Source organism: Oryx dammah, unplaced genomic scaffold, assembly GCF_014754425.2.
Source record: "Oryx dammah isolate SB20612 unplaced genomic scaffold, SCBI_Odam_1.1 HiC_scaffold_6, whole genome shotgun sequence".
Taxonomy (NCBI): Eukaryota; Metazoa; Chordata; class Mammalia; order Artiodactyla; family Bovidae; genus Oryx; species Oryx dammah.
The window spans coordinates 16,072,111-16,083,587 of record NW_024070190.1 but is presented as its reverse complement, the minus strand read 5'-3'; the positions used below and the strand labels follow the sequence as shown (position 1 = coordinate 16,083,587).

The window sequence follows — 11,477 nt, the reverse complement described above, 5'->3', positions numbered from 1 at the left end:
GAGTTTCATACAACATTGGCTCGGAAATGATGATGATAATAAAGTAACAGAATGAGGTGGAAAGGGGAAAATGCGGAGCCAGGGAGACTCAGAACCAGTTTGCAGAACACACAGAAGCAATTAGGAATGGAGTGGCCTTCCCTAGTGGCTCAGTGACAGTCATGGGGCGGCTAAGCTACACAAACAGCTACGTCAGCTCCTTAAGGATCACTTCGTAGGGCCTCACTGTGGTGGTAAAGAACCCACCTACCAGTGCAGGAGACACGGGTTCAATCCCTGGTCTGGGAAGACCCCCTGGAGAAGGAAATGGAAACCCACTCCAGTCTTCTCGCCTGGAGAACCCCAGGATAGAGGAGCCTGGTGGGCTGTGGTCCATGGGGTCTCAAAGAGTCGGGCATGACTTACTGACTGAGAACAACAAAGGAATGGAATGATCGTGGCTGAGAAATTTACTTACTGACGGAGCACAGTCTTGAGAAACTCAGTGAGTGCAGAAGGAAAAAACAGGGATCCTAACAGGTGAAAATGATAGGTGGCCATTGGAGTTCCTGGAGGCAGAGCTGAACTAGAAGTTTGGGCCTTCAGTTTTTCTGTTCAACTTCCTCTTGGAGTTAGGTTTTTTGGTTGCAGAAAACTGACCACTTTAGACAGCACTCATTTGGAAATGTGTAAGCATTGACAAATGGTGAAAATGAATGTTCATGTTCTTCCTAGAAGAATACCAATGAGACGAAAGATTTATTTATAGCCCGAGAGACCAGGAAAATTCCCCTTTGAAGCAATTTGTTTCCTGGCAGTGATACTAAAAGCTCCCCTCCCCCACCGCACGATGATTTTCTGCGCTTTGCAGGAACTGGTCTTTTGTTAAATGTAAGTCCTGACCTGCTGAGCTCAGGGCAAACTGCTTTTCCTACAGCCAGAGCCCACTCTGTAGGACAGGTTCTGTGGGAAGAAAATGTGTGTGTGCTCGTCAGACACCTCTGGTTAATCAGTGACATTTTCTACATTAAAAAAAATCCCTCAAGTACGTCCGGGTGATAGGTCAGCATGAACGAAGAGCAAACACATCCCCTAACGTTTTGACCAGAATACTGAACTTTGGTGTCTTGCCTGTCCCCAAGCATGGTTTAGAATCCGTACACCATCAATTGCTGTGGGGAGTAGTGGATCGCAGAGCAGAAATTGGTTGCTGGAATGGACTTGTCATGAATTATTCACTCACTACCTAGCGCCTAGGAAATCAGCTGGAGGAAGTCGTTAGTCCGGTTGGATCACAGGAGTGGCGCGCCGCGGGCTCCGGCAGGCCCTCACAAGTCGGCAGCGGGGACCGCGCTTCTGCTGGCGGCTGTGGGGCGGCCGCTGCTGTGCGCCGCCGCCGGCGGGGCCCGGGAGCGTGTGCTGGCCGAGAGCGTCCCTGAGGACTCCCGGACGCTCCGTGCCAGAAGATGAAGCTGCAGGTAGGAGAGCTGCCCTGCTCGCGGCAGCCGAGTTTCTCGTCCGTCTCAGGGATGCCACTAGGCCTAGTGGAACAAGGCTGCAGAGAACTGGAGTTGCACCAAGGGGGCCTCATTGGTAAGGTCGCCAGCTAGAGAGCCTTAGCAGTTTGTTTCCATTTTTTCAAGTGTGTACTTTGTTTCTGACAAAACTGTTCCTTGAAATTGTGAAAAGTATTCTTTCTTCAAATACACATGTAAGTCTATAAGTTATAGTGTATTTTTTAATGCCATCTCCTACTCCCGGTGTAAAAAATGTGGTTTTTGAAAAAAAAACACCATGGCTTTTTTATTGACTTAATATCGGTCATGCAGTTTGGAATCACGGAACTCTGGCTTTAGGAAACCATGGGAGAGACAGCTTAGTTTATGATGTGAGTGACTGCAGCTGCAGGGTCCATTGTGTTTTCTCGAGGGAAAGCACCTTGGTCCTTTCTGCCGGAGCATTCATTCTGGGAAGGTCTTTTAGCTTCTCATAAGACGGAAAATGCATAAAAGATGGAACGGTGACAGAGGGCCTTTGTTCTGTTTGTTGGTATTATTTACTCTGTGTGTGTGTCTGCGTGCGTACACCGCCTCGCTCTTGCCCTGTCTTTCTCAGTACTTTCGTTTGGCGGGGACATTCTAATGTTGCCATTTGCGTGTCTGTCTTATTTTGTACGGATGCTCTGTCTGTCTTATTTTGTACGGATGCTCTGTCTGTTAACTTTGCTGAGGCTATGAAATGCTCTTGAGCTGGAGGGACAAAAATAGCAAAGATGCAAAAAGTCAGTCTCCAGGAATCTGGGCCAAATGGGGTATATATATTTGATCGTGAAATACTGTTTATAGTTTGAAACTCTCCAGTAAGCAAACATCCCTTAACCACATGCACTGAGAGCTCTGACACAATCAGAGACCAGCAGTCTCCTGCATCGTTTCTTAAGCTTCCCAAGAGAAAGGGATCTTTATTTCGCTCACTCAACATCCCCAAGGGCCTGGAACAGTGCAGGCACATAGTGGCTGATAAATGTGTTCCCTAAGTGAGCACATTCTATTCTAAAGAATGCTTAAGATCATTCCTACAAAGGTGGTAGTAGTCACGTGTTACAACTTCTGTAACTTTTAAAGTAATAACTAGTATTTATTATTAATCATATCTATATGGATTGTAAACTGGCATAAAATTACACATGAATTTGAGTACATAATATTCTGAGCCAACAAAAAGAATAAACTGAAGCAACAGTTACTTACTTGAGAATTCTCAAAAACCCAGTATCAGGGAAGTTGTTTTATAATAACTTCTATAAAAATGTAGTCTGAATTTTATTGATAAAGATTTTTCAGCTGACTTCAAGGATATATGTATTTTTGGATATATAAAGAGTTTTAAAATAGCAGGAATTAAAATTGTTCATTTTACTTTATATTCAAAAAATGAAAATTACTTAATGGAAAAATAGATTTGAAAAGGATTATTTTCATCAATACATTATTAGGGATATAATCATGCCATGTTACATGTAACATTTTAAAAGGTATTGAATTTATTTGTCTATGTCAGAGGCTTTTTAAACTATAAACTTGTTTATTCATAACTTCTAGGGTAAGTTTAAGACAGCAGTGTGTGTGGTGCTGAGTGGAGCTAAGCAGGGCAACTTTTTCCTCATAGATAATATCACATTTGAGAGCTCCTTGTGCAATGAAAAGAAGTTATCTCTGTTAACCTCTCTCTCCTCCCCACTCCCACACAAACCCACTTTATAAAGAACAAAACTGAATCCAGAAAACATAGATGAATGGCTCAAGAACAAATGGTTGGTTAGCTGATCGGGTTTTATGCTTGACAAGCTCAAACTTTTTGGTTGTTTGTCACTTTATTCTTGTGACAGTAAAGTTTTAAAAAATGAAGCAGATGATCACACTATTATGAATTTAGACTGTATTTCACTGAAGGCAACTGTTTTGCATGCTGCTGCTGCTAAGTCACTTCAATCGTGTCCGACTCTGTGCGACCCCATAGACGGCAGCCCATCAGGCTCCCCCATCCCTGGGATTCTCTAGGCAAGAATACTGGAGTAGGTTGCCATTTCCTTTTCCAATGCATGAAAGTGAAAAGTCAAAGTGAAGTTGCTCAGTCGTGTCCGACTCTTCGCGACCCCATGGACTGCAGCCCACCAGGCTCCTCCGTCCATGGGATTTTCCAGGCAAGAGGACTGGAGTGGGGTGCCATTGCCTTCTTATTGCATTAGTCCATTTGTTGAAATACAGTTTTAGAAATTGTAGGTTTTTCACCATATTTTTTTCTGAGTTAAAATTGAGATGACTAAATGTGCCCTAAATTTTATTTTAAATTTGAATTTTTTGGTAAAATGATATTTTGTGCTGTTTTTGTTATTCCTTAAAACTGCCTAGGTTTTGCTTTTATTTTTCAGGTAGAGATTGTTGCATAATTTTTCCAAATCCTTTTTACCAACTGTGTTAGTCTGCTTGGGCTGCCTTAATAAAACATTATGTGTATAGAGACAGAGAAGGATCTCTTTCTCTTTCCCTTCTCAAAGGGATAAGCAAAATGTGGTAAATCCAAACAATAGAATGTTATATAGCCACAAAAAGGATAAGTATTGATACATACTGCAGCGTCAGCGAGCTTTAACAGCATTATATTCAGTGAAAGAAACCAGACACAAAAGGCCACATTATTTTTTGCCTGACTCCATTTATGTAAAATACAGAGAGAGAAAGCGATAAATGATGTTATGGAGGGGCTTGAAAGAGAGGAGTGGGGTTTCATTTTAGGGGAATGAAAATGTTTTAGAACCAGAGAGTGAAGATGGTTGCTGCACGTTGCAGGTGTACTAAATCTCACTGAATCGTGTTCTTTAGAATGGTTGAAATGATGATTTTTCTATGTGTTTCACCACACACGAAAAGAATGAAACAGATAAGATGAGCTAAAAAGCAGAAAAAATATTTCAGGAAAGGGTAACATCATGATTCTCATGAACACATATTAAGGAATTTATTATTTTCATGTGATGTGAAAGAACTAAGTTGATGCTTAGCCAGGTCAAAGGAAGAGTCAAAAGAGCATCAATTTATGTAAAGGAAATATTGAGATAATTTCAAATGGAGATGAAACTGGTTTTTCCATGGGGGTGAGGGGTGGAAGGCAAAGTCACTCTCAGAGGACATCTGTCGAGTATCTGCACTGCAGAAAGAATTGCACACAGCTCAGTAGTTTGCGACTGAAATGCAACATTTTTTCCTTTTCTCTTTTGATAAAAAAATAAAATCTCATAGAAGAATTACTATTGATCAAAATTGAGATACTGTTATATTTGGCCTAATGATTTATATATGTGTGTGTATATATAGGCATATATAGATATATATATAAAATGAAAGTGTTAGTTTCTCTTACAGTCCTTCTTAAATTTGCTTTACTGTAAGTTTCTCTAAGGAATATCAGATTGGATTTTGTAAAGCTTCATTAATTGTGGTCCTAACTTTAGGTAGCCAAGCCAAGAACTTGCTGTCCAATTTCACCTACAGTACCTATAAAAATTTGTAATTTCTTGATATTTAATAAATATTTCAAGTATTCTGGGCCTGCCAGGAAGTGGCTTTCTGTCCTTATCTGTAAGGCTGGAAACCCTGTAAGCCTTTGGGCTTTCCAAAGCCTTCCCAAAAAGGCTTTGCATTCATGGGTCCGAGAATGCAACCTAAGTTCCTAAAATGTGCCTCATCATATCTGATTGAATGAACACCATCCTCAAATGTGAGCTTGGTTGCAAACTCAGTGTTTCCAATTATGTCCTGGTAAGAAAGAGGAAAGATTCTTATTGAAACCTATGCAGATAATTTTATTTTTATGAAAATAATATGCAGTAAAAGTTTTTGAATTCTGGAGGGCTCAGACAGGAAGAATAAGATCATTGACAGGGATTATTTTGTTTCAGTTTATGAAAGCAGAGTCTATTGAATTGTGAGTTAAAGGAAAGAGAAAAGGCTTCCTTAATATATTTAGAAAATAGAACATTCAGACAATATCAAGAAAGGTTAAAACAAAACTAACAATATTCCAGCAGTTCATTTAACCTTATTCGATCAAGTCTGATTCCATTGACTCTTGATACGAGTTCTGGAAATCGTGACCTGGTCCACTGGTGTGGTCTCAGGATTGTTTAAACGATGCTGTCAGAAGGCTGTGCTGAAAAGTACCTGGCAGAATCCTTTTCAGTGAGCCTCTGACACAGCCGTCTAGCCTGTGGCTGATTGCAAGGGGCTTCAGGAAAACATCAGACTGAAATAATAGGAAGTGTTTGTAGATGGCAGAGACTTAGATGGCTCTGCTTACTCTGTTCATGATCATTTTAGAAATGAAATATTTGATCAGAGAATTTAAGAAAAATGTAACTGGCAGGGAAATTTGGTTATTTCTCTCACATGCAAAGCACTATAATTAAGTCAGCCCCCCAGTTTTGGAGAAATAATTATAAACATAATTAACTCTGTGTTCAAAGAATGCAGTGAACAGTATATCTGGTTTATAAGAATGAGTGAGCATAAACTTTGCAGAGAAAAAATCTTGAGATATTATAATCCTTAGGCATAAACATACCATGAATACAACACAGATTTATCAGGACTGTCAAGTAAAGAGATTCAGTAAGCCTGGAATAGGTCCTAAACTTTCTGTATATTATTGAAACTCCACAGTAAGTGTTGGGAATCCCCAGCTGAAAACCGTGGCCTAGATGCTGCTGCTGCTGCTAAGTCGCTTCAGTCGTGTCCAGCTCAGTGCGACCTCGTAGACGGCAGCCCACCAGGCTCCCCCGTCCCTGGGATTCTCCAGGCCAGAGCACTGGAGTGGGGTGCCATTTCCTGATGCTAGATTCAAATATTTAAAGTAGTGACCAAGTTAACATTAAAAAAACAGAAATCATGTCTGATAACAATAATATTGTATAGAGCGTGAATATATCTTGCTCACGAATCTCTTTTCACTCATAACTTCTTAAGCATTTCATCAGTAGTAACAAATCAGGTAAACCGAGTCTCAGTGTCTCTCCCTTCATAGGATAGGGATACAAAAAAAGATACATTTTTGTCATTTTTCAGGGCCCTTTGGGAAGTCTCAAAGACAGGTTTAGGAGTGAAAGATATAAAATTTTTATTGTATTTTATTTTACATTTAAGATTTGATTTTGTGTAGACAAAACCCAGAAGTTTTCAGGAGATTTGAACATTTAAAAGAGAAATCAGATCATGGGCACTTGGAAAGCAATGACAACTCATTTTAAGAGTGAGGATAAACATTATCCACCACTGTGAGCTTAGTAGCTTTTCGATAATTAAAGATTCTTCTGATACAGTTGATGGTCATATTAATGAGTGTGGTTTTTTTGATTTTGCATAATACAGTGTGTTAATCTTGGAGATTTGCATAATTCAGTGAGCCAGTAATTTCTAAATGGCCAGTGTGCGATGTTACAGAGTCATGCATGGTTAAGATATTGTTTCAAAGAAAGATGGAGCAGTTGATTTTACTGGAGTAGTAAAAGGTCATTAGTATCAGAGTCTGAATCCCAGGTAATTACTGAGTTCTTGTGTAGTACAAAGTAATATCCATAGTTGTTTCATGGTTATTGAAATACATACTCCTTTTCTAACTTTATAAGCCAAATAGTCTTTACTTCAATCAAAACAGTGTGTCAGAGGAGACTGAATGCATGATTTGAGAACCCAGCTGTCTTCTATTAATTAGACAGTAACAAGATTTATAAAAATGTAAAAACATGCTACTCTGCTAACTTTTTTTGTTTGGAAAAAATAGTTGGTTTTCGTAGAAATGTTATTTAACCGGGTTTATTATTGTTAATTCTAAATTAATTAAGAGATACCTGTTTAACCCCTCCGGCAATCAACTGTGCAGCTCCTGGAGCTGAATTTGGTCCTAACAGACGTCGCCGATACTAATAAAATTGCAGTGTCTAGTTTCCCAAAACCCTTAAAAGAAGGACCCTTTTTGGACTTAGCCGAATTCTACTCTGGAAAAGTGTTAGGGATTCCTCCCAATGGTTTAGGTCTTCCCTGCCTGTAGTACTCTAGGGAGTATGCTGGGGGCAGAGGGTAAGGGAGGGGTGATATTTAACAAATCAGTTCTGTGTGGTGTATCCTTTCACTGATCAGTTCTGTGTGGTGCATTCCTGAAATCCCTGTGATTGTTGAGAGCCTGCGAGGGCCGGGGAGCCGTGGCAGAATGGACCCAGGTAGAGCCCCCATTAATCTCAGTCATTCCACTCTTTGTCCACCCTGTTCTATTTGCTTTCTTGTTCTTACACGCACACACCACCCCCCGCCACCAACCGCAGTCGGTAAAGAATCTGCCTGCAGTGCTGGAGACCTGGGTTCGATTCCTGGATCGGGAAGATCCCCTGGAGAAGGAAATGGCAACCCACTCCAGTATTCTTGCCTAGAGAATTCTACGGACAGAGGAATTTGGCGGGCTACAGTCCATGGGGTCGCAAGAGTCGGACACGACTTAGTGCACTGTCTCATCTTTTAAATTGTCCATTTTAATTTTGAATATAATAAATGTCCACAGGTATAATCCACATAAACAAAAGGTTTTTGGAGTTCTCAATAATATTTTATGTTGTAAAGGAGTCCTGAGACTAAAGGTACTGCTGTACCCCCTGGAACATGCCACGGGGTGGGGTATACATGGCATATACTGCTGTGCCCCTCCAGGGTGGAAGAGGGCAGGAGGAATGCCAGAGAATGGAATAGCAGCTGCATCAGGAAAGGAAAATGTGCTCCCAGAAAACATCAAGGGTGATATCTTTGGAACTATCTTACGTATTTACCCTTAATGCAGAATCGTGTGAGAAAGTGAGGACTTTTGCTTCTGTTGCTGCTCAGAACAATGTTGGGAGTTCTGCTGGAGATGATGGATTTTGGTTAGACAGTTACCAGTGTCTTCTACACATAAACTGGGGTGTTGTGTGTGTGATGACATAACTGGTTGTGGTCAGAGTGTGAGGGAAGCTCTCTCATTTGACTCTCTGGTGCACACTGCCCACGACTTGCTTAGCCAGCCCACTGCACCATCTCCTCTTTGATTCTCGGCCTCTTCATGGTGTGTTTGGTCTCAGGAGGCTCTACATCTTAGCCGCGCCCCCGGGTCCATTTTATTGGAGTCACACATAGACTTGCAAAATCATTGACAGAACCGATTAAATTGGAAAATGTCCCATATTTTTCAACAGAGATTCTCTTTATCTTTGTGATTTGGTAGCTTCTTAACATTAACAGAACTTTGCTTTCTTATACCCTTAAACTGTTTTTCTCAAACCTGTTTATTGATCTGTTTCCTGACTGATTCATTTGTATTAACTCAGTTGTGAGCTCACTGCCATCTTTTAAAGAGAAATTTACATTGTTAGGAGTCATGATTCACTTTTCTAAAACATGAGTCAGAGCCTATATGGGTTATTCTGGCCCCGGATTTACAAGCAGACTTGCATCTCAAAATGTGGCCCGGGGGCCAGCAGCCTGGGAGTCGCCTGGGAGCTCATTAGAAACAGGATCTCCACTGTCCTCAGACCTACCAGTCTGCATTTCAGCAAGATCCCTAGGTAATTCAAATGTAGCAGGTTTCGGAAGGACTGGTCTGAAAGAGGCAACAGATGAGAAGAGGAACTGTGTTCTGAGGCGTTTTCTTGTTGAATGTAGAGAAAAAGAGCCCACGGAGAGAGGCAGGGGTGAGAGCCCGCTGGGGAGGTGTGTGGCGTGGCATCTCCGCGCTTCTCTGCGGAGGGAGCAGGCAGGGAGGCTCTCCTCTGTGAAGACGGCGGTGCCCGCGGGGCGGTGGCAGGATGTGCTGGAGCCGGGGTGAAGGGTTTGCCAGGGTTTACCGCTTGGGCGCTGACGCTTAGTTCCAGCCTGAGCTGCAGCGAAGCGCGCTCTCATTCCTCATGCCCGGTCCTGACACTGATGTTGGCTAGCTTCCCATCTTCTCATTAGAGGCCCGTGGGCTGTGGGGGGATGGCCTGGCCAGCTCTGCCGCCGGCGGAGCGTGCGCTGTTGGTGTCCTTCTCTCCTCTCCCCCCGTGCTGCACGCCTTCTCGAGGCGCTGCAGCAGCCCCGCGGCCCCCGGCGCAGCCTCAGACGTTGGCTGGCTTCTGTCAGCGGCCGGGCCTGGCTCAGGTTCTACGCGGCAGTCGCAGAGCAAGTAAAGACGGAATGGATGAAAGACTGATTGGAGTGAATCCGGGGACTTGCTTCCTTTCAGTTAGTCCAAATAAACGGAGCAATGTTTTTTTAAAAAAAACCTGCGGTCTATTGCAACTGAGTTGTTAATTTCCTACCAAATAGTAGAGAAGCAATACCAAATATTGAGGCTTTAAAACATCTGTATCTTCCGGGGCTCTGGGGCTAGTTATTTGTTTTTACCCTGCAGAATACTGAATTGTTCTAACAAGGAAAACAGGATAAAGTTTACCTCATTAAGCTTATTTCTCAAGTTCACAAGGTAAAGAGCAACTTTTAGATCTCAATCTTGATTTATAATGTTACCTAGCTTGACAGCCAGGCTCTCCCCACTCAGTACCGTTCTCTATGGAATAATGAATGTTGGAAAGGTTTCAGTTCAGTTCAGGTCAGTCACTCAGTCGTGTCCGACTCTTTGCGACCCCATGAACCGCAGCACGCCAGGCCTCGCTGTCCATCACCAACTCCCGGAGTTCACTCAGACTCACATCCATCAAGTCCACGATGCCATCCAGCCATCTCATCCTCAGTCGTCCCCTTCTCCTCCTACCCCCAATCCCTCCCAGCACCAGAGTCTTTTCCAGTGAGTCAACTCTTCGCATGAGGTGGCCAAAGGACTGGAGTTTCAGCTTTAGCATCATTCCTTCCAAAGAAATCCCAGGGCTGATCTCCTTTAGGATGGACTGGTTGGATCTCCTTGCAGTCCAAGGGACTCTCAAGAGTCTTCTCCAACACCACAGTTCAAACGCATCAATTCTTCGGTGCTCAGCCTTCTTCACAGTCCAACTCTCACATCCATACATGACCACAGGAAAAACCATAGCCTTGACTAGACGGACCTTAGTCAGCAAAGTAATGTCTCTGCTTTTTAATATGCTATCTAGGTTGGTCATAACTTTTCTTACAAGGAGTAAATGTCTTTTAATTTCATGGCTGCAGTCACCATCTGCAGTGATTTTGGAGCCCCCAAAAATAGAGTCTGATACTGTTTCCACTGTTTCTCCATCTGTTTGCGATGGAGTGATGGGACCGGATGCCATGATCTTCATTTTCTGAATGTTGAGCTTTAGGCCAACTTTTTCGCTCTCCTCTTTCACTTTCAGCAAGAGGCTTTTTAGTTCCTCTTCACTTTCTGCCATAAGGGTGGTGTCATCTGCATATCTGAGGTGATTGATATTTCTCCAGCTGTGTTTTTTCCAGTCCAGCGTTTCTCATGATGTACTCTGCATATAAGTTAAATAAGCAGGGTGACAATATACAGCCTTGACGTACTCCTTTTCCTATTTGGAACCAGTCTGTTGTTCCATGTCCAGTTCTAACTGTTGCTTCCTGACCTGCATACAGATTTCTCAAGAGGCAGGTCAGGTGGTCTGGTATTCCCATCTCTTTCAGAATTTTCCACAGTTTATTGTGAGCGGGGTAACAATTCAGTCTAAAACAATTATGTATCAGGGAGGTCAATTTACAAGCAGAAATACCAGGAAGAAAGTTATTCAAGAATTCCAGGTAAGAAATGAAGGAACATAAAGGCATTGAGAGTAGAAACGGAGATGAGATTTTGAGACTGAGAGCCATTTGGTGGGGAAGAATTTGATAAAAAGACTGTGGACCTTGAAGGCAGAGGAGTGTGAGAGGGAGAGGACTAGGAGGACTCCTTTCTGTCTCATCCAGGAGGAGTGGGCTTGCGGGGAGGCATGGGCTGTGGCCCCTGTCTCATCCAGGAGG

At 42.5% G+C, this 11,477-nt stretch overlaps 1 protein-coding gene across 1 annotated transcript in view; it reads left to right on the top strand.

Annotated features, from left to right (window-relative positions):
• The first annotated feature begins 1,410 nt into the window (after nt 1–1,410).
• The window catches only part of MARCHF8 (membrane associated ring-CH-type finger 8), a 33,913-nt gene continuing 23,846 nt past the window's right edge, over nt 1,411–11,477 (top strand). The window contains exon 1 of the mRNA XM_040242819.1: nt 1,411–1,572. The gene's annotated coding sequence lies outside the window, so the exon portion shown is untranslated. The remainder of the gene's footprint in view (nt 1,573–11,477) is intronic.